The sequence below is a fragment of the Ammospiza caudacuta genome, chromosome 23 (assembly GCF_027887145.1).
Source record: "Ammospiza caudacuta isolate bAmmCau1 chromosome 23, bAmmCau1.pri, whole genome shotgun sequence".
NCBI lineage: Eukaryota > Metazoa > Chordata > Aves > Passeriformes > Passerellidae > Ammospiza > Ammospiza caudacuta.
The window spans coordinates 1,275,023-1,298,425 of record NC_080615.1 but is presented as its reverse complement, the minus strand read 5'-3'; positions in this window follow the sequence as shown (position 1 = coordinate 1,298,425).

The following is a 23,403-nucleotide window of genomic DNA, read 5'->3' as shown; positions in this document are numbered from 1 at the left end:
CCCCCACAAGCCCATAAAAGGCTTCAAACCCCACCCACAACCTTCAAACCCCGCCCATTTTCCCACAAAAGGATTTTAACTCCACCCACACCCCCATAATAGGCTTTGAACCCCGCCCACATTCCCACAAACAGCTTTAAACCCCGCCCCCTTTACCATAAATAGGCTTTAAACCCCGCCCATTTAACCTTATATGGTCTAACCCACGCCCCTTTCCTGTGAAGCCACGCCTATTTTTGCCCATATAAGGCGTAAGCCCCGCCCCTTCCCGCGAAGCCACGCCCCTTTTTGCCCATATAAGGCGCTCACCGCCGGCGCAGGGCGGAGCCGCAGCCCCGCGCAAGCGCAGCCAGCGCCAGCAGCGCCCCCTTGCGGCCGCCGGCGCAGCCGCCTTGGCCCGGCCCCTCCAGCAGCGGCAACTTCCGGGTTCGGCCCGACCTCAAAAACGGCGAAATTTCACCCAAAAAACGAGAGGGGTGAGGGGGAAAAGGGTGGGGGAGAGGGCGGGAAGGAGAAAAACGGGGAAAAATTGGGGAAAAACGGCGAAAATCAGCAGAAAATCGGCACGAAAACGACACAAACGTACAAAAAAAACGGCCAAAAATGACCCAAAATTGGCAAAAAAATGACCCAAAATCAGCACTGGGAGAGGCAGAAACTGGTAAATGTTTGGGTTTGACCAAAGAAAAGCCCAAAATTTGAAGATTTTCCCTCAGAAAAGGCCAAAATTCCGATTTTTTCCCCTCAGAATGTTCCCGGGTTTCCTGAGGGGAAGGTCCTGGAAGGGCGCTAAAAAAAGCGTGAGAAAATGAAATAAAATTTAAAGAAAATGGAATTAAAATCTATAATTTTGTTCAGTTAGGAAATCCTCCGGGATTTCAGCCAAAATTTCTGATTTTTATTCACCAGGAAGGCAAAATTCTGACATTTTACCCCAAAATTTGATCCAGCAGCCATAAAATGCTTCAAAGGTCCTGAAAGGGCCGGGAAAAAAACCCAAAATTCCTCAAAAAAATCTTTAAAAATTTAATAAAAAATCCTCAAAGTTTAAAACTTCCTTAATATATTTGACATTTAATTGAAAATTCCCAAATTTTACCAAAATTGTTCAAATTTACTTTCAATTTTCCCTCAGGATCTCCCAAATTTCAGCTTAGAAAGGTCTTGAAAGATCAGAAAAAAAATCCCCAAAATCTTTAAAAAAACCTCAAAAAATTCCCAGAAAAATTCGAAAAATTCACTAAAAATTCCCCAAAACTTCCATAAAATAATAAATTTACCAAAATTCCCAAATTTTAACCAAAATTCTCAAAATTTCCCCTCAGGATCTTTGAAAATAATCCAAAAAATGGTCCTGAAAGGTCAGAAAAAACCCCCAAAATTCCTCAAAAAAAATTCCAAAAATTTAATTAAAAATCCCCAAAATTTAAAATTTCTTTAACATTTTTAACATTTTGCTGAAAATTCCCAAATTTTACCAAAATATCCCAAATTTATCACAATATTTCCCTCAGGATTTCTCAAAATTCTTCCTAAAATGGTCCTGAAAAATCAGAAAAAAACCCCCAAAAATCTTAAAAAAAACTCAAAAAAATCCCAGAAAAATTCTAAAAATTCACTAAAAATTCCCCAAAACTTCCCTAAAATCCCAAATTTACCCAAATTCCCAAATTTTCACCAAAATTTTACAAACACACCTGCAAGGACACAAAGCAGAAAAGCGTGCTGAGATACTGTAAGTTTTCTGTGCTGTCTAGGTGGCCTGGAAAGGCCCAGGGATGGCCTTGAAGAGCCCGGCTCTTCAAGGGACGAGGAGAGACTTCTGATCTTGTCTCGGTCTCGGTGTTTATTAATTGTTTATCTAAAAGATTTTCTTTCAGCCCGACAGAGGTCTGCACAGCAGCCAGCCATGGGCACACTCTGCAAGCCCCCGGGGCGGTCACTTATCTTTATACCCGAAGTTACGTGTACAATATTTATCATTTTTCCCCAATACCTTCTACCCTTATTAACCGGTGCACTTTTAGTAATAACCAATCCCCAAGTGCCACCATCACCACAGAAGATGGAGGCCAAGAAGAAGAAGAAGAAGGACAGGACACGCCCCAATTCCTCCATCTTACTTCTTTAGACCCCCCTGTACAGAAATCCTAAACCCTGTGTTTTACACTTTAACTAACTTATCCCTTCACCATTCACCCAGTGAATTCCTCCCAGTCCTCATACAGGTGTCGTCTCCTGTGTAGGATCAAAGCCCTGCCACCAGACACTTCTGGCAACATTCCAGGACTCCCGAGCTCCCCAAGGGTGGTCTCGGCCTCTCTGCACCTCCATCCTGAGGTACTGAGATCCCACAAGATACTGTGAAAACACAGCCTCCCTACTGTGACAAGTGTGCCACACCGATACCTTGAGCTTGCACCCACCTGGCATGGGCATGCTCGGCCAGGATAGATCGCAAGTGGAGCACCTAAAATTAAAAAAAAAAAAACAAGAGGAGATGCTTAGAGCTGAACCAGAAACTGAGACCTCAACAATAAAACTGCTCCTGTGCACTACTCAATGCTCACCTTGCCCGCTGGCCTTGGCTGCTGCTCTCTGCCTGGACTTTCTAAAAGGAGTGCCAAAGAACACTGCTGTAACAGCCATCATTTCTGCTTCCTCTACCGAGGAAAACAGTGACTGACCTGCTTGGGGCAATCCCGTCACCCGGGATGAGGGCTCTGCCCAGTTTTTATCCTTCTGCATCTGAAAGAAAGTTAGGACAAAAGTCAAAGGGCTGCAGAATAGCTTAACAGCTCCACAAATCTTGTGTCCATCAACAAATCCCATCGAGAGTCTAAATACAGCCCACATTACAAATTCCAAGTCCCCAGGACTGCTCCTATTGCACCAGGTTGTGCGGCAGGGCAGAGCAGCTCCGGCACAAATGTGTGCTGACACCCATGACACAGGACAGGATGTGACAGACAACGGGGACACAACAGGAACAGAAACCTCTAGGCAAGGAAAATGGCTGCAAGGACTGAGAGAATGCAAAAGAAGATGACCGAGCTGAGACCGATGGTGAGCCAATGAGGCTCAGAGAACCCTGGAGAAAGAAGATGCTAACCGAATGATTTAGTCCAAGGACTGCAAAGATGGATGCCCAGGAATCCTATGGTCAGAATCCTCTACCCAACCTCATATTATTACAAGTCCTAATCCACCATAATGGATCCAGGTGGGGCATAGCTGTCCATACAGCTCAGAACAAGACCTGACAAGACACCTGACTGGATGCTTCCAAAGAGAGAGCTTTTGACTGGGGAGCTCAGACAGGTATCAGAATGATAACTATGGCCTGGGTGTCAGGCCAGGGAAGGCAGAAATCACAGATGCTAAGAATGATGCCAAGGTTTCTGACAGGCCCCTCAAAGGGCTAAGGTAAAAGACAGGAGATACACAAACAACACATAATGCACAACAGACAAGTGACACGAGACATACCGGGACTGCTCTGCCCCGCTGCCCACCTCAGCACTGTGACCAAAAGTGAGACTTTGCTTTTATGGGGCCTAAGGGGCCACGGCTTGGCTACCCTCATCTCCAGAGCCAACTCAAACCCCTCGCCCAGGGAGTCCTGACCCAGCACCCCGCTTTCATCCCCTCTGTGGGTCATAGCTCTCTACTTACCTCTCGGACATCTGGTGATGCTGGTCTGTATCAGGTGCAAAGGAGGGCCGCCTCGCCAGCTGGGGAGTTCCTGCTGGCACCGGGCTGTTGTCTCTCAGACAGCTAGATTAAAGAAAACTAAACATCAGTGCCTGATCTTGGCACCACATCAGCAAAAACCCCACAAGTCTGCTACTCACCATTCTCCTAACAACGGCCCAGCTCCTCAAGTCGCACGCTTCAGCCGTGCTCAGACGCCGATGCCGTTGTCACGGAGTACGCCTGGGTGAAGAAGACAGGAGATGATATGGCATTGCTGAAAACTGAGTGGACCCTCGCTTCTCCTCCCTACTTCCCCGACTCACCGCAACTCCTCGGCGGTTCCTGACGGCTACCTGGAAGACGGGGCTCGCAAGGGCGGCAAACCCGGTCTGTCATCTGGTTGGGGATGGGAGCTTGACATGCTCAGAGTGGATTGCCTAGGGCACAAAAATGAGAATGGAGACTTGGACTTGCCCCAGGAATTGAGACCTCAGCAACAAAGGCTACTGGTCACTGCTCACCTTGCCTTCTTCAACTTGACTGCTGAGATCCAGCTATGCTTCCTAAAAACAAAGAGCAGTGCTGTAACAGGGTCACACTTGACAAACGCCCTGCACAGACAGATGGTGACTGACCTGATTGTGGGAACCCCCTCACACAGGATGGGGTGCTCATCCATGGATGCAATGCATCTGCACCTGAAAGAAAGTTAGAACACATGTCAAACACCTGCAGGATAACTCAAAAGCTGCAAACACCTTATACCAATCTAGGAATATCATCTAGAGTCCAAGTACACCCCACATTACAAATTTAAACCCCACAAGGTTTGTCCTATTACACCAGGCTATGCAGCAGGGCAGAGCAGCTCTGGCACAAATATGTGCAGACACCCGTGACACAGGACAGACAGGACGTGACAAACAATGGGCACAAGACACAGACAGAAATCTCTTGGCAAGGAAAATGGCTGCAAGGACTGAGAGAATGCAAAAGAAGATGACCGAGCTGAGACCGATGGTGAGCCAATGAGGCTCAGAGAACCCTGGAGGAAGAAGAGGCTAACTGAATGATTTATTCCAAGAACTGCAAAGATGGATGCCTGAGAATCCTACGGTCAGAATCCTCTACCTGCCCTCACATTCTTTCAAGTCCTAATCTGCCATAGTGGATCAGGTGGGGCATAGCTGCCCATACAGCTCAGAACAAGACCTGACAAGACACCTGACTGGATGCTTTCAAAGAGATAGCTTTTGACTGGGGAGCTCAGACAGGTATCAGAATGATAACTATGGCCTGGGTGCCAGGCCAAGGAATGCAGAGATCAAAGATGCTAAGAATGATGCCAAGGTTTCTGACAGGCCCCTCAAGGGGCTAAGGTAAAAGACATGAGACACACAAACAACACATAATGCACAATAGACAAGTGACACGAGACACCGGGACTGCTCTGCCCTGCACACCTCAGCACTGGGATCAAAAGTGAGACTTTGCTTTTATGGGGCCTAAGGGGCCACTTCATGAACACCCCCAACCTCCAAAGCGGACTCAAAAACCCCTCCCAGTAATTCCCAAACCAGCACCCTGCTTTCATCCCCTCTGTGGGTTGTAGCCCTCTACTTATCTCTCAGACATCTGGGGATGCTGGTCCATGTCAGGTGCAAAGAAAGGCCAACTCATCAGCTGGGAAGGTCCTGCTGGCACCGGGCTGGTGTCTCTCAAACAGCTAGAGTAAAGAAAACCAAACATCAGTGCCTGATCCTGGCACCACATCAGCCAAAACCCCACCAGTCTGCTACTCACCGTGCTACTAAGCAGACCTGGCACCTCCTAACCCTAATACTCTGCCATGCATCTGCACCTGAAAGAAAGCTAGAACGTATGTCAAACACCACCAGGATAACTCACAAGCTGCAAACACCTTATGTCAATCTAGGAATAGCATCTAGAGGCAAAGTAAACCCCACATTACAAATTCCAACTCCCCAGGGCTTGTCCTATTGCAGCAGGCCATGTGGCAGGGCAGAACAGCTCCGGCACAAATGTGTGCAGACACCCATGACACAGAACGTGACAAACAGGGGGACATTAAACACGACACATTATGCTTGTGGTGAGGGCCTCGAGGGGAGAAGGCAAAAGGGACCCCAAAGACACACTAGGGAACACAGCACACCGGACAACACGACACAGGCCAGAGCTGTTCTGCACTGCCCGCCTGAAAGCTGCCATCAAAAGTAGAGCCTCTCTCTTTAGCTGTCCTAAGACCCCCTTGTGGAGAAAATTGCTTTTCCCTCTGCTAACTTTTAAATCTGTCCCAATAACTCCCAACCCACTACCCTCCCATCTCCAGGCTGTGGCCCCCAATTTATCTTTTGAATTATCGGTGATGGGAATCCACTTTGCACCTGATATGAGTCTGCCTCGGAGGGCCCTGTGATGGCCGGATAGCCTCTCAGTCAGCTACAATAAAGAAAACCAAAACCAAAGCATGAGTTCAGAGTTATGTGGGCCAAATCCCAGAAAGGGAACTACTTGCCCTCTCCTGATTATGCCTGGCTCTTTCAGGCTCCAGCTTCATCCTGATTCCAAGGCTGTGGCCTTTATTAGGAGTGGCACCTGGATTTGAAAAAACCAAAGTTAAATGGCATTCCCGTGAGTGCAGTGGATGACCTTGTGTGAGGAAGACATGAGAATGCCTCTGCTATGCTTCTGAAAAACCTGGTGTGAGGGAGCCCTCAAATAAACACCCTTTCTCACCCTGCAGCCTTCAAGCCCCCCCCCCCAAGAACTCTCAACTGGATTCCTGCTCACCCTCCCTTCTCCTACTCACAATCCTCAAGTCACCCGAAGCCTCAATCTCAAACATCTTCTTGGACACTGGGAAGATCGCTCTTGTGACAGAAGCAATCGGCTGAAAGAAGTAATGTAATTGACACCACCTGGAATCTCTGGAAGCTGCACTCCTCCTAAAAACAATAAAAAAACATAACAAAACCAGAAATTACAAATATGCTTTATCACCCCTACACACAAAACCCAAAATCACAAACTTAAATACTCCCTGTATTCCATGGTGTTTTCTTCACAGTATTTTCCAAGCCTCAGTTGCTTTAGATGCCCAGAAACACCTGCTGAAAACAAGCTGAGATGACTGAAAACAAGCTGAGATGAGCTGAAAGAGCTTCTTCACTGAAATGAGAGGAGAGCTCTTACCCCAGCACATCCCACAGAGGGAATGAAGCCCCTTAGCCAAGGCTGGGGTTAATATATCCCTGATTGTGCCCGCCTCTCATTCCCATGATGCCCTGGAAAAGGGAGGGGGCTAATCCCACCGGGTATAAAAGCCCTTAGAAGAGCTGTAGCAGTTTTGCTCCTCTGACTCAGATTCAAGGGGAGTAAAGGGCTTGTTTTAGAAGAAAACTCTTCAGAAAAACAACAGCGCTTTCTTTTTTCACAATGACTACTTGCAGCAGAAGAACAAAAAACTGGTAAGACATAAAACTTTGTATTAAGGTTACATAGCTGGATAGATTGGGTCATTTGCTGCTACCTTACATAATTATTCTTTGGTGATTGCTAAGTAGAACATCAAGTATGACTAAGTAGAGTGGAGAAGAATGGTAATGACATAAATAGCCTAAGTCTCATTGGGACTCCTAATTAGGCCTATCTACATTAGAAAGAAAAATGAGAAGAAAAACCTCCTGGGCGGCTTATGTGTTAAGTACACTCCAGGCTTGCTCTTGTCTAAGATAGCTGGTCCAAAGGCACAGAAAAAAGTGGCCAGAAATTAATATTTAAATCCTAAAAATGCTGAAAAAGACAGAGCTTCCTTCCAGTGAACCTGTAAAAATTAGAAAGCGGGGCAGTTAGCTCTGCTGAAACTGATAAAATGGCAAATAAACCGATTCTACCCTATAATTTATTTTCCAAAAATATTGTGAAAAGAAGGGTTCTCCTCAATTTAAATCCCTCCAGCAATAAAAAAACAGAATTTTTTCGTCAATCAAAACCCTTAACAATGAGGGACAGCTGGGGAAGGTTTTCAGGAGGCACTTAAGACTCACAAAGCAACCTGACTTTGCGGTGGTGGCAGCTTGTGTCTGGGAGACATCTGGCTCGATGCACAATTTTCAGCAAGCAGCCGGCCACTCTGGGCCATAGACCTCTGAACACCAGTGTGTTCAGAAGGGCCTATAGGCCCTTTTCCCTATCAAAGAAAACTAACTATTCCAGGTTCAAGATGGCAGTTTGCAAGAGGCACTTAGCACTACCAAAGTACCTCGAGTTGTCACTGGTGCCAGCTTGGATCTGGGAGGCATATTTCACAAAATAGAATTTCAGCAGGCAGCACACCACTCCGGGCTACAGGCCCGTGAACACAAACACTGTCCCTTTTCCCTGCCGAACAAAACTCACCAGGCCAGGTTCGCAGGAAGCAGTTGGCACTGACTATGCAGCCTGATTTTGCAGTGGTGGCGGTGTGGGCTGGAGAGGCATCCTGTGCAATGCAAAATATCAGGAGCCAGATGGGCACTCATAGCACCTGAGCCCTTAACAAAAATGCCAGCCCTTTTCCTAAGTAAACAAAACTAACCATTCCAGGTTCCTGGCGTCCCTTTGCAGGAGGCACTTGGTACTGTTAATGCGGCCTGAGTGTTCACTGGTGCCAGCTTGGGTCTGCAAGGCATCTGGTGCAATGCAGAATTTAAGGAGCCAGACAGCCACTACAGGCCACAGGCCCCCAAACACCAAAGCCAGCTCTTTTCCCTGGAAAGAAAACGCAACAGACCAGGTTCCTGATGGAAGAGTGTGGGAGTGCCTTAAGACGCTCAAACCAGCCTGACCTGCAAGTTGTGCCAGCTTAGGACCTGGAGGCATCCTGTGCAATAGGGAATTTCAAAAGGCAGCGGGACACTCCGGGCCTGAGGCACCTGAAAAAAAATGCTGACACGTTGCCCTGGGAAAAAACACTGAACAGTCCAGGGTCCTGATGGCAGATTCCAGAAGACACTGGGCACTGTCAAATCAGCCTGACGTTGCGGTGGTGGCAGCTTGGGTCTGGGAGGCATCCTGTGCAGTGCGGAATTTCAGCAGACAGCGGGACACTAAGTGCCCCTGGGCCTTGGACACCAATGCCGCCCTTTACACAGGGAAGTGTAACTCAGCCGCCCAGGTTCCTGATGGCAGATGGCAGGAGACACGTGCCGAGGCCAAAGCAGCAGGAGTTGGAACTGGTGCAGGCTTGGGTCTGGTAGGCATATTTGGAAATGCAGCATTTCAGCAGACAGCCAGCCGCTAAGAGCCCCTAGGCCTCCTGAACACCAATGCCGCCCGTTACACAGGTAAGTGTAACTCACCAGCTCAGGTTCCTGATGGCAGACTGCTGGAACCACTTGGGACCCTCAAACCTGCCTGACTTTGAGGTGATGGCAGCTTGGGTCCGGGAGGCATCCTGCGCAATGCGGAATTTCAGCACACAGCTGGCCACGCCGGGCAACAGGCTCCTGAACACTAGTGCTGACCCTTTTCCCAGGTAAGCAAAACTCTGCACCCCAGGTTCGTGTGGCAGATTGCTAGAGGCACTTGGGACTCTCAAACCAGCCTGACTTTGTGGTGGTGGCAGCTTTGGTCCAGAAGGCATCCTGCACAACGCAGAACTTCAGCTGGCAGACAGCCGGCCACTCTGGGCCACAGGCCCCTGAACATGAGGGCTGACCCTTTTCTCAGGGGAGCAAAACTCAGCAGTCCAGGTTCCTGCTTTCAGATTGCTGGAGGTGCTTGGGACTCTCAAACGAGCTCGACACAGCACAGGCAGCAGATTGGATCCAGGAGGCATCCTGCGCAATGCAGAATTTCAGCAGGCAGCCGGCCACTAAGGGCCCCTGGGCACAGGATACCAATGCCGCCCTTTACACAAGGAAGTGTAACTCACCAGCTCAGGTTTCTGATGGCAGGTTGCTGCAGCCATTTGTGACTCTCAAACCAGCCTGACTTTGCGGTGGTGGCAGCTTGGATCCGGGAGGCATCCTGTGCAATGTGGAATTTCAGCAGACACCCGGCCATGCCAGGCAACAGGCTCCTGAACACTAGTGCTGACCCTTTTCCCAGGTAAGCAAAACTCTGCAGCCCAGGTTCGTGTGGAATATAGCTGGAGGCGCTTGGGACACTCAAACGAGCTCGACACAGCACAGGTGGCAGCTTGGGTCCAGGAGGCATCCTGCGCAATGCAGAATTTCAACAGGCAGCTGGCCACTAAGGGCCCCTGGGCACAGGATAAAAATGCCACCCTTTACACAGGTAAGTGCAACTCACCAGCTTGTGGTAGCTAGGGAAGAGGCGCTGCGGAAGATGACGGGATGTGACGGAAAGGCAGGACCCTCAGTTTCCCGTAGATAAGACCCCCAGGTACTCATAGATAAGAAACTAACAATAGGAATGTGGCCCCACTAACAATAAGAGTGCTGCCCCACTGAAGTCAGCAACTTTCTATCCCTTACCCAGCACTTTTCCACTCCTTACCCAGTACTTTTCCATTCCCTACTAACCATAGATAAGAAAGACAAACCCCTTTTGACGTAGAGACCCCCAAGACTATAAGACCCCATGAGAAGAAGTAATAAACGTCATTTGACCGTCCACCACATTGGTGTCTGTGTGTGTCATTGGCCCGAACGGCCCTGGAGAGTGGGCTGTCGAGCTGTACCTCAGAACCAGGTTGCCTGCCTTGGAATAGAAGGCAACATTCTGGTGCCAAAACCCGGGACAGCGGCTTGCGCCCGGTGAACGGGGACACTCCTGGAACGAGGACGGCGGCTGCGGCAGCAGGTCTGACCACAGTGGGGAGGACGCTCCTGGACCCGCGTGGACGATGGAAGCCATAGCGAAGGTCGTAACAGAGATGCATGCGCAATGGGGTATAAAATGTAAATTAAGGGACTTAACTCTCGCATTGTCGAGATTGATTAAGCTTGGGGCTATTGAAAGCCCCGTGGACGTCCTACATTCGGACGTGTGGGATAATTGTACAAAAGCTCTGGCCGAGGACACTATGTCCTTGGGCTCAGGGAAAGCCTTAAAGTCGTGGGGCAAAGTGGTTCAGGCTCTGCAAAAAGCTCGACAAGAGCAAGAGACCTGGAAAGCCGCTCGAACTTGTTTATTAGCCGTGCCGCAGTTGGGGGTGGGCGCGGCGACACAAACCGCGGAGGTGCCTGATCCGGGCGGGCGTGCGGAGGCGCGAACGCCGGATCCCCCTCAGAGAGCGGTCTCACCATCGGAGGGGGGAGAGCACGCGCGGGCGTTCTGGCAGGGGCTTGCGGAGGAGGCGCAGAATGCAGCCAGAATGTCGGACCCCATAGAGACCGATAAAAAAGCTCTCCCACCATATGCGTTTGAAAATGGCGCCGGACCGCGTGGTCAGGGCGGAAAGGAGGAGGAGGGGGGCGGAAACGCAGTCAGCCCGCGGAACAACGCATGCGCGGGCGAGCGGGGAGACAGGGCGGCCCCCGCGGAGGCGCGTAAGACCAATCAGAGCGCTTTATTCAAATTAAGTCCTTGTAGGGCAAGGACCTCCCCCAGCAGGAGGCGGGGGGACCCCAGGGGGAGGGAACGGCCCGACCCCCGCAAGAAGGGGCGGGGTCGGAGCCCGAGCAAAAGGCAGAGCAGCCCGGAAGCGTTTCTTTACTCGACTTCCGGCTCGGACTCGGATTCGAGCTCGGAGCCCGAGACAGGGTCGGAGGATTCCGGCTTAGATTCTAGCTTTAACGGAGAGAGAGCAGTGGCGTGTAAGGTTACTAGCCACAGCGCTCCGGCATGGGTGAAGGAGTTACCAGAGAAAAACCGAACCCCGCTTACAAACTGGCGGAAAATAAAAATGGCTTGCGCGGAATGGGCTCCGTCCGCCACTCTGGTGTTCCCGGTTCGTGTGGGGGGGGGCAGGCGGAAACCAAAGGATTTATTCACCGGTCAATCCGAAAGATGTGCAGGCAATTGTTAAAGCGATTGCGGATAAGGGAATTAATTCGGCCATGGTTTGCACACTTATTGACGGCCTTTTCGGTGGGGACGATATGCTTCCCTTTGATATTAAGCAGACGTGTAGAATGATATTTGATGGTGCGGGGATGATCGTTTTTAAACAAGAATGGGAGGACAATTGCCTCAAACAGCTAGCCTCGATAACAGGGGCAGACCACCCACTGCACGGCTCCAGCATACAGAGGCTAATGGGCACAGACCCCACTATGATCACCCCCCAGCTACAGGCTGAGGGCTTGCAGGCTCATGAGGTTATGACAACAACCCGTGCTGCCTGAGAAGCCATCCGCGATGCTTCTAAAGTGGTAGCTAAACCATCCCCGTGGTCTCTCATAAAACAGGGTGAGAGTGAGAGCTTCACTCAGTTTGTGGACAAACTTCAGGCTGCATTAGATTCCTCTGCGTTACCCTCAGAGGCGAAGGGTCCCGTGCTGGCAGAGTGCTTACGCCAGCAATGCAACTCAGCCACCAAAGACATTTTAAGATCCCTGCTGCAGGGGTCTAACATAGCTGCCATGATCAGACACGTTGCAAAGGAGGAACATCTAGTTCCCATTCAAGCAGCAGTTCAAACTGCAATAACCAGTGTGATGGCGTGCCTTAAGTGTGGCCAGGCAGGCCACGTGGCAGTAAACTGCGCCCAGCCAAGGCGCCTATCAGCAGATGCTCCGCATCACTGACCGGTTTCCAGGACAGCCAAGGGTAAACCCCTATTCCACACACGTCACACACTCGTACTTATCCTACTGGTGCCCAGCTTCAAACCCTGGGAAAAGCTACTGCAATTACCCAGGGTGGGGATATTGTGGGCACTGGGGCTGCGAAACCAGAGTTACAGATGCCAGACCGTCGGGGCCTGGGTGGGATCCACAAGAGCCAGACAAATTTTTACAGTTCACCTGGGCACCCATCGGCTGCAAAATACCCTTCTTCTCCCACGGAAACTTCCATCGAAACCAACATAAAGTCCCTAGTTTTCGGGCGTGCACTGATTACAACATGACGGTCTTGCAGCCAGATCACCCTAGCTGGGCCACAGGCAGAACGTGGACAGTAGTCCTTCAAGGGTCAAAAGAGAGGGTGAACGTGCAAATTATCAGGCTCCAACCGTCGGCACCCCGAGCAGTCAGACCCAACAAAGTGATTAAAAGTGTGCCGAAAGGGAGAAACACAACCTACCCCAAAACCTTACCCACAGGGGTCAGCAATGTCCCGACCGGTCAAGCGGAAACCTTTCAGATGAGTCGCTTAACCGAGTCAGACTCAGACCCAATCCTTCGTATGTTAGAAGCTACCTTTGTATCCCTGAACGAATCCAACCCTAACCTAACCGAATCCTGCTGGCTTTGTTACGATGTCAAACCCCCCTTTTACGAAGGAGTCGCTTTAGACACTCCCTTCAGTTATTCCTCAGCCGACGCCCCTCACCAGTGCAGATGGGACACCCCTCGCAAAGGAATCACCCTGAGTCAAGTCACAGGCCGAGGCAGATGCTTTGGCAATGCAACCCTAGCTAAGCGGGGAGGTAACATCTGCACCAAAATTGGCAGGCCGAACAGGAAAAACAATAAGTGGGCAGTCCCATCCGCATCGGGGATGTGGGTTTGCCAGCGATCCGGAGTGAGCCCTTGTGTGTTTCTTCCCAAATTCAATGACTTTAACGACTTCTGTGTCCAGGTTCTGATTGTTCCTAGGGTCTTGTACCACTCAGACGAAGAAATGTACCATCTTCTTGAGGGACCCAGCCGGATCCACAAAAGAGAAATAATGACAGGTATAACTATCGCAATGCTGCTGGGCCTAGGAGCAGCCGGAACAGCCACAGGAGTCTCAGCCCTAGCGACACAGCACCAAGGACTGTCACAGCTGCAGGCAACGATTGACGAGGACCTGCAGAGGATCGAGAAATCCATCTCCTATCTAGAGAAGTCGGTCTCCTCACTCTCAGAAGTGGTCTTGCAGAACAGGCGAGGCCTGGACCTCCTGTTCATGCAGCAAGGGGGCCTGTGTGCCGCCTTGAAAGAGGAGTGCTGTTTCTATGCAGACCACACGGGAGTCGTGAGAGACTCCATGACAGAACTCCGGAACAGACTGGCTCAGAGGCAGAGAGACAGGGAAGCCCAACAGAGCTGGTACGAGTCCTGGTTCAATCAATCACCTTGGCTAACCACTCTGATTTCTGCCTTGATAGGTCCATTGGCGATGCTCTTTCTAACAGTCACCTTCGGACCATGCCTGCTGAACAAGCTAGTCTCGTTCGTTCAGAGCCGCCTGGAACGGGCCAACATCCTGTTCATAGGGCGACGACAATTGCTGTGAATTCGACCAGGGAATTCACCCAAGGAACACTGCCAGTCACAAGATTTTCCAAACTTGTCTGGCAAAAGCTTACTCAGGTTTCCCAAAATCCCTTTCCCTTGTTAAGTTACAACCTCATACCTCATTTTACTACCTATGTACATGACTACCTCGTTCATTTGTGAAAAGGGGGGGGGAGATGTGGTAGCTAGGGAAGAGGCGCTGCGGAAGATGACGGGATGTGACGGAAAGGCAGGACCCTCAGTTTCCCGTAGATAAGACCCCCAGGTACTCATAGATAAGAAACTAACAATAGGAATGTGGCCCCACTAACAATAAGAGTGCTGCCCCACTGAAGTCAGCAACTTTCTATCCCTTACCCAGCACTTTTCCACTCCTTACCCAGTACTTTTCCATTCCCTACTAACCATAGATAAGAAAGACAAACCCCTTTTGACGTAGAGACCCCCAAGACTATAAGACCCCATGAGAAGAAGTAATAAACGTCATTTGACCGTCCACCACATTGGTGTCTGCGTGTGTCATTGGCCCGAACGGCCCTGGAGAGTGGGCTGTCGAGCTGTACCTCAGAACCAGGTCGCCTGCCTTGGAATAGAAGGCAACACCAGCTCAGGTTCCTGATGGCAGACTGCTGGGACCACTTGGGACCCTCAAACCTGCCTCACTTAAAGGTGGTGGCAGTGTAGGCGCGGGAGGCATCCTGTACAATGCAGAACTTCAGCAGGCAGACAGCCGGCCATGCCTGGCAACAGGCTCCTGAACACTAGTGCTGACCCTTTTCCCAGATAAGCAAAACTCTGCAGCCCAGGTTCGTGTGGCAGATTGCTGGAGGCGCTTGGGACCCTCAAACCTGCCTGACTTAAAGGTGGTGGCAGCTTGGGTCCGGGAGGCATCCTGCACAAGGCAGAATTTCAACAGGCCGCCAGCCACTAAGGGCCCCGGGGCACAGGATACCAATGCCACCCTTTACACCAGGAAGTGTAACTCACCAGCTCAGATTTCTGATGGCGGGTTGCTGTAGCCATTTGTGACGCTCAAACCAGCCTGACTTTGCGGTGGTGGCAGCTTGCGTCCGGGAGGCATCCTGTGCAATGCAGAATTTCAGCAGGCGCCTGGCCACTACAGGCCACAGGCCCATGAACACTAGTGCTGACCCTTTTCCCAGGTAAGCAAAACTCAGCAGTCCAGGTTCCTTGCTGCAGATTGCTGGAGCCATTTGGGACCCTCAAACCAGCCTGACTTCGAGGTGGTGGCAGCTTGGGTCCGGGAGGCATCCTGCACAATGCAGAATTTCAGCAGACAGCGGGACACTAAGTGCCCCTGAGCCTTGGACACCAATGCCGCCCTTTACACAGGGAAGTGTAACTCAGCCGCGCTGGTTCCTGATGGCAGATGGCAGGAGACACGTGCCGTGTTCAAAGCAGCAGGAGTTGCCACTGGTGCAGGCTTGGGTCCTGGAGGCACATTTGGAAATGCAGAATTTCAGCAGGCAGCCAGCTACTCCAGGTGAGGCCTCCTGAACACCAATGCCAGCCCTTTCCTAGAAGAACAAAACTCAGCATCCCAGGTTCCTGATGGAAGATTGCTGGAGCCATTTGGGACCCTCAAACCAGCCTGACTTTGTGGTGGTGGCACCTTGGGTCTGGGAGGCATCCTGCGCAAGGCAGAATTTGCAAAGACAGCCAGCCACTCGGGGCCACAGGCTCCTGAACACTAGTGCTGACCCTTTTCCCAGGTAAGCAAAATTCAACAGCCCAGTTTCCTGATGGAAGATTGCCGGAGCCACTTGGGACCCTCAAACCAGGCTGACTTTGTGGTGGTGGCAGCTTGGGTCCGGGAGGCATCCTGCACAATGCAGAATGGGGGAAAGGGAGCAACAGAAGGCGAATACAGGGAGATGGAAGGAGAGCTAGGGAGAGGGACAGGCAGGGAAGCCTCACTGAGCCCGGCCTGCACCCTGAGTCTGGCCCAGTGCCTCGCCCTGCCTGGGATGCTGCGCTCGGCGGAGCTTGGCTCGCTCCGGAGACACTCGGCTATAGTTGGCTCTTCGGCGCACCTCGGCTCCCTTCAGCCAAACTCGGAGCCGCTCTCTGTGCATTCGGCGCGGCTCAGCTCAGCTCCCTGAGGGCGGGCAAGTGGCACCGCCTCCCGTTAAACTCACCCGGCTCAGGGCTCTCCTGCTGCCGCATCCCGCGGGTGGCCCGCCCATGGCACAGACCCGACCAGGAGCGCGGGTGGGACAGGAGCTCACTAGGTTGTGTCCGCACTCGTGCTAATTAATGCGCACGAGAGCAGGCGGCACGGTGCGGCTGAGCTCGGCTCGGTTCAGGCAGCCTCGGAAGCCTGGCCTAGGTTCGCTCGAGGCCGTCAGGTTCGATTGGTCTCGCCTTGGTTTGGCTGAGCTCGTTCGATTCGGCCGAAGGCGGCATCATTCGGTTGAGTTTTTATAAATATCTTTCCATATTGATTGTATATTTTTATATTTAGTTTTATACTTCTATAATACTTCTTTTATTCCAAATAAAAACCCCATCTCTAACCAAATAAATAAAAAAAACCCTTCTTTTAAAGGATATTGAAATTTTTTTTATTTATACTTTGTATAATTATACATTCATAGTTTAATTTATTGTTTCTTTGGATGTATTACATTAATAATGATATATAATATATATAAAATTTTAATATATTTAAATTATGTATAATATTTATTGCTGCAACTAATTTTTTCTTAATTTTTAAATTTTATATTTCTCTGTATGTATTTATTATATATTTCTGAACTTAGATTTCTACTTTTATATTATTTGTATTTATAATTTTTACAATCAAAACCCTGCCTTTTGACACATTAAAAAAACCCGCTTTATTTAACTATTTAAAAAATATTTCTTTATTTATAATTTTTATATTCATATTTATAATTTGTTCTAAATTACATGAGAACACACCTGCTCCGGTGCCCCAGTAGAGCTCCCTCTCCTGGGGACCTTGGGGTGCCCCAATGGCATCAGAGCCCCGAGTCTCCACCCCCTTCTCCTCTATTTAGAAACTACACTGGAACTTTTTTCTGGAAACAAAGACATTACCTAAATCCTCTCCCCGTGTCCTAGACAGATGGATATTCAGTTATTAGTTGGCTGGGCAGCAGTTTCTTAAATAGAAGGATAAACAAGATGTGAACATTTTAGCTACAAGCAAATAGGCAAATCTGAACAAGGTACTGGTGGGCGACCACTGAAGTGATTTTGAAGCAATTTTTTAAACAATGCAATACTGATACCACAAAAATAAAGCAAAAAGCTAACTACTGGCTAAGAAAAAATTAACTTTTGACAGCAACAACATTCCAGCCACACAGGCTTTTTCCCAATGTCATATCTTATAACTACCTCTCTTGGGAATTCTCATCATGTATCCCAAAAGGAATAAATACCGCAGAGCGTCCTAAAGCAAAAAGTAGCACACATGAGCTCCTCACACTCCCGGGAGGCCAGCACAGCGTGCACTGAGTCTGCAACAAATTCTGCTCAGTGAGAGTCTGCAAACAAAGGTTCAACTGATGAACAGAGCTGATTTTAAAGGGATGTTTTCTAAGCACAGAAACACAACAAAGAACAAGCAGAAACAACTCTTTAAAAAATCTGCAAGTTTTGTTTAGCATATATGCGACTGATTTCCACCCTGTGGTTTCTCACTTGGATTCATCTGTAGGTTCAGGAAGATGACAATGCACACTCTGCCTTCCCTGAGCCCCCCACAGCAGCTGAGCGCTGCTCTGTGTGCTCAGATCGTCAGGAACTGGATTACACATACCCAGATGGACTGGAACTGCTCTGCTGCAGATTCAGGAGACGATGGCAGAGAGAGGCTGGCTGAGGCGTCGTCCCAATTCCATTTCTGTGTGACGAGAAGCAGTTTGTTCCCAACAGCTGCAACAATCCCCAGCTCGCTTCTGTGGTGAGTACCGAGGGCACACAAATGGCAGCCCGAGGAAATCGTGTTCTGGGCTCTAAGTGGTTGGGACAGGGTCTGATTTGTTGTTTTGTACTTGTATGACGATTAGTACGACAGGGCTCTGATGGATGACATGGCAACACAGAATTAAAACCTCCTCGATAGGATTACATCGACTTCTAGGAAAAGACAAAAGCCTATCACCCTTCTGAAATCTACTTTTAATCTGAAGCATGGGGATTGTCAGTATACTGCACTTTCCAGCTTTTCAAAGCAGCTTACCTCTGAAGACCCGGAAACATTGATTTCTACAGAAACAATGGGCAACCCCCAGGCTAATCTCAGCACTACTGTTTAATAGGGGACCTGCCAGCGTGCCAGTCCAGCTTAAAGCGTGCTTTATTTCAGTCTAACATCCCCACAACATTCTTCTCATATCTCCCAACCCTGACATCTTATTTTTCCCTAAGGCTTCTCATCATTAGCAATTTCCAAGTAACATGGTATTTTTACAACATTAATTTTACAAAATGTCATGCTGGACTGTGCTAGAGAGTAATCTGCAAATATAAGCTTAGCAAAGTTTGAATTGACTTGTCCAGAGAAAAAAACCTACAAGTGAACACCTACACCTGCCTACAAAGAGCTAACAAGCCCCTGGCAGCTGCCAGCATCAAAGCACAGCGGATGTTTCTAATACAGGGTAAGGATAACAATATCACCTTTTGTTCTCTCCAGCTTGTTTTTCCTGCAGTCATATTTTGCTTCTTATGATTTTTTTAGTCTCTGCATCTTCTTGGACAGCACTGAGCCCGACGACAAGGATACGAGAGTCTTTCCCTGCCGTACGGAGAGAACCGGGAAAACAGTTAAAAAAAGAACAGGGTAGTTTGAAATTCATACTTGCAACGAGAAGCAGCGCCTAACCAACAGAACAAAAGTAAACAAAGCATGATACCTGCCTGGGGACAGAAGACTTACGAACTCTCTAGGATTTACAATTCTAGAGACCAACCCCTTCAGAACAGCAGCCAAGTGTCCCATGGGGTGGTGCTGCACCAAAGAACCATCTGAGAGGTTCCAGAGTGAAATGCACAATATTTTGCAAAGCTGTAAAATCTTGCAAAATAACAAAAATGCAATAGATATAAACTACAGGGCAAGAGTACAAGTGTTAACTTTAAGAGTTGGAACCATCCAGGTGAGCAACTGATAAGTGGATCCTCACCAGAGTTTGAACCCTTCAGGACACAGAAAGGTTTTCCCCAGGAATTTCACACACTGAGTTTTGATAGAAGCACACTCGCCGGATCCTCAGAAACGTCGCCCATTCTCCAGGTGTGTGGAGAGAACTGCAAATGGCTCTCACGCAGTTTGAGCTAGTTCTGTAAGGTCTCAGGGTGAATTTCACCAGATGCAACCAAACTGGGCAACTCCCAGTGGGACAGAAGGAACCCAGAGCTTCGGTAAGCAGAGCTCCAGCAAATACTGACGAAACAGATATAACAGGGTAAAAAATAATAAACATTCTTTTTTTTTTTTTTTACTCTTCTTTTTTTTTTTTTAATGCAGATGAACAAAGCAATTAAGGAGAATGTGAAAAACTCACCATTACTGAACATCTGTAAGTTGACCATCCTTAGCATAGAGGACTCCAAAGTTAAAATTCACCGATCCCTGGGAAATAAAACCAAATATTATATGATAAACAGTCAAACAACAGATGTAAAATTTTGTTTCCTCTAAGGACTTTCAGGTATGTACGTATCTTTGCATACATCCTACACATTGGAACATACGCTTTATACCATCTCCAAATATGTAAAAATTTACCTTTAAACTTTGATAGTATAGCATAAAATTATGAACTTAAATTGGTAATCTGTTATTATTAAGTTGGTGCTTAAAGTTATTTCTGCTGTCACATAAAAAAAAAATTATTTTTTTTTCTGTAATGAGCAATTGATTTCAAAGTCATCATAAGCCCATCAAAATACAAAGCTGTATTCACTGGATGGGTCTGTGAGCTAGGAGTAGTTAGGCTTGTACTTCCCTCTTGTTCTTCCAGAACCAATAAATCCTGTCAACAAAACCAGGATCTGTAGTCCACTCCTACTAGAGATTCTATAAGGATGATGGTTTGATTTGTGTTTAGAAGTTTTGATTTGAAATGGCCAATTCAATGGGTAAAGACAGTTTAAGTAGTATTACATTTCTATTATTATTATTACTGCTGCTACTGTTATTATCATTTGCTATTGGAAGAAAAAAACCAGTAGTATCTATACTTAATTACTTTTATTTCCAGAAAATTATAAGGAAAACAACCAAACCAAAAAAAGTAACTTCTGACCTTTTGTAGCTCAGGATGATAAATTTCTCTTGGGCTCTTCTCCAATTTATCAAGACTCATACCACTGAAAGGCAAATGAAACAGTGCTTTATAGAAGGGCAAGTGCACATTTCAAGGCCGAAACACCAACTGATTGCAGTGACAGCAAGTACAAAGTAAATCGTTCCAAGAACCTCTGTTAAATGGAATGTTCTGTGGAACTGCAATTTCTTTCCCAAAATACTAACTTCCAACATTTCCTAAATGTATTTTGTATTATAAATTAACAGAAATTAGTGACACTCTGTGCGGAGATCAGGTTTAAATTTATTTCCTTCTAAAGCAGATTGGAAAAGGCAGGAGAAAGGTAAGGTACTGTTCTCTATCAGATGGCAAGATGCGCACACAATCCCAGTGTTGTACAGCTTCCTTCTTCACCTTTCCGAAGGTGCCGCTCTCTCCGGCTCCCGGAGGCGAAGAAGCGGCTTCTTCGCGCAAAGACGATTGTGCCGCTCACTGTGCTCTCCTTAGCGCGGCTTCTGCCGAAAGACTCCCGGGAGCGGCTCTTAGCTCCGGAGAGCATCGTACCTTCGTCTTTAGCGTCTCTTCTCGTCTACATCTTAGCAGAAGCTTTTCCACTATGTCTGGCAAGGAGAAACTGTGCCAGCATATAAAATATTTCCCATTGTGCTCTAGAAGTTGCAGGGAGGTCTGCCGAGTGTTTTGCAAGAAGAGAAAAAAAGTTGTCCAAAACAGCTTCCAAACAAATGTTCATGGGATTGGAAAGGGGAGGAGAGTGGGGAATTTTTGAGGAATTACCGGATTTTTGGGGGGGGAATTATGAGGAAATTTTGTGGGATTTTTTTATGAACGTTGTGAATTTTATAAATTCTGGGGTTTGGGTTGAATTTGTTGGAATTTTTTGGGAATTTTTGGGGATTTTTTGGGGATTTTTTTGGGGAATTTTTTTAGGAATTTTTTAGGGTTTTTTTTTTTTTGGATTTTTGGGTGATATATTGGGAGAATTTTGGGGAATATTTTGGGGAATTTTTGGAGTTTTTCCCCGATTTTTGGGGGAAATTTTGAGGAAATTTTGCGGGGTGTTTAATGAACGTTGTGAATTTGATAAATTCTGGGTTTTGGGTGTAATTTTGGCGTTTTTGGGGGCCAGGCCCTGCGGCAGGAGTTGGATTTCGGCACTTACCTGGGCCTGGCCGCTCACCTGGTGCCGCTCAGGGGCAGCCACAACCCCAACCTGGCCCAGGGGCTCAGCGCCCACCTGCACAGCGGCCACCACGCCACACAGGTAACTGGCCATACTGGTTTGGACTGGGAGGGTGAGGAAACGGGGAAAAAACGGGGAAAACCGGTGAAAAAACAGTGAAAATCGGTGAAAAAATGGGGAAAATCGGTGAAAATATGGGGAAAATATGGTGGAAAATGGGGGGGAAAGGGTTAAAAATGGGGGAAATGGGAAATGGGGTCACTGGTTTGTACTGGTTTATACTGCTTTATACTGGGAGGGACTGGGAGGGCGAAAATGGGGGAAAAATGGTGAAAATTGGGTGAAAAAATGGGGAAATATGGCAAAAAATGGGGAAAGTGTGGTGGGAAACGGGGAAAATAGGGTTAAAAATGGGGGAAATGGGAAATGGGAAATGAAATAACTGGTTTGTACTGGGAGGGACTGGGAGGGGGAAAATGGGGGAAAAATGGGAAAAAACGGTGAAAATTGGGTGAAAATCGGTGAAAAAAATGGGAAAATATGGCAAAAAATGGGGAAATGGGGAAAGTGTGGTGGGAAATGGGGAAAACAGTGTTAAAAATGGGAGAAATGGGAAATTGGGTTACTGGTTTGTACTGGTTTGTACTGGGAGGGTAAGAAAATGGGGAAAAACGGGGAAAAACGGTGAAAAAACGGCAAAAATCGGTGAAAAAATGGGGAAAATATGGTGGAAAATGGGGGGGAAAGGGTTAAAAATGGGGGAAATGGGAAATGGGGTTACTGGGTTGGACTGGGAGGGACTGGGAGGGACTGGGAGAGGGAAAATGGGGAAAAAATGGGAAAAAATGGTGAAAATTGGGTGAAAATTTGTGAAAAAAATGGGAAAATATGGCAAAAATGGGGAAAGTGTGGCAGGAAACGGGGAAAACAGGGTTAAAAATGGGGAAAATTGGGGAAATGGGAAATGGGGTAACTGGTTTGTACTGGGAGGGACTGGGAGGGGGAAAATGGGGAAAAACGGGAAAAAAATGGTGAAAATTGGGTGAAAATTGGTGAAAAATGGGGAAAATAGGGTGGAAAATGGGGGGGAAAGGGTTAAAATGGGATTTGGGGTTACTGGGTTGGACTGGTTTATACTGGGATGAACTGGGAGTGGATTTGGGGGCTTTAAAGTGGTGAAAAATGGGCAAAAAATGGGCAATAAAGGGTGAAAAAATGGGATTTTTGGTGGGTTTTTTTCTGCTTTTACTGGTCCTTACTGGTTTGTACTGGTTTGTACTGGTCTGTACTGGTTTATACTGGGATTGGGATGAACTGGGAGTGGATTTGGGACTCTAAAATGGCGAAAAATGGGCAAAAAATGGGCAAAAATGGGATTTTTTGGTTTTTTTTTCCTGCTTTTACTGGTCCTTACTGGTTTGTACTGGTCCGTACTGGTTTGTACTGGTTTGTACTGGTTTGTACTGGGATTGGGATGAACTGGGAGTGCATTTGGGGCTCTAAAATGGGAAAAAATGGGCAAAAAATGGTGAAAAAATGGGATTTTTTTGTTTTATTTGTTTTTTTTTTTTCTGCTTTTTCTGGTCCGTACTGGTTTGTACTGGTTTGTACTGGTCCATACTGGGATTGAGATGAACTGGGAGTGGATTTGGGTCTCTAAAATGGCAAAAAATAGGCAAAAAATGGTGAAAAAATGGGATTTTTTGGGGTTTCTTTTTCTGCTTTTACTGGTCCTTACTGGTCCGTGCTGGTTTATACTGGTTTGTACTGGTTTGTACTGGTCCGTACTGGTTTATACTGGTTTGTACTGGTTTGTACTGGTCCGTGCTGGTTT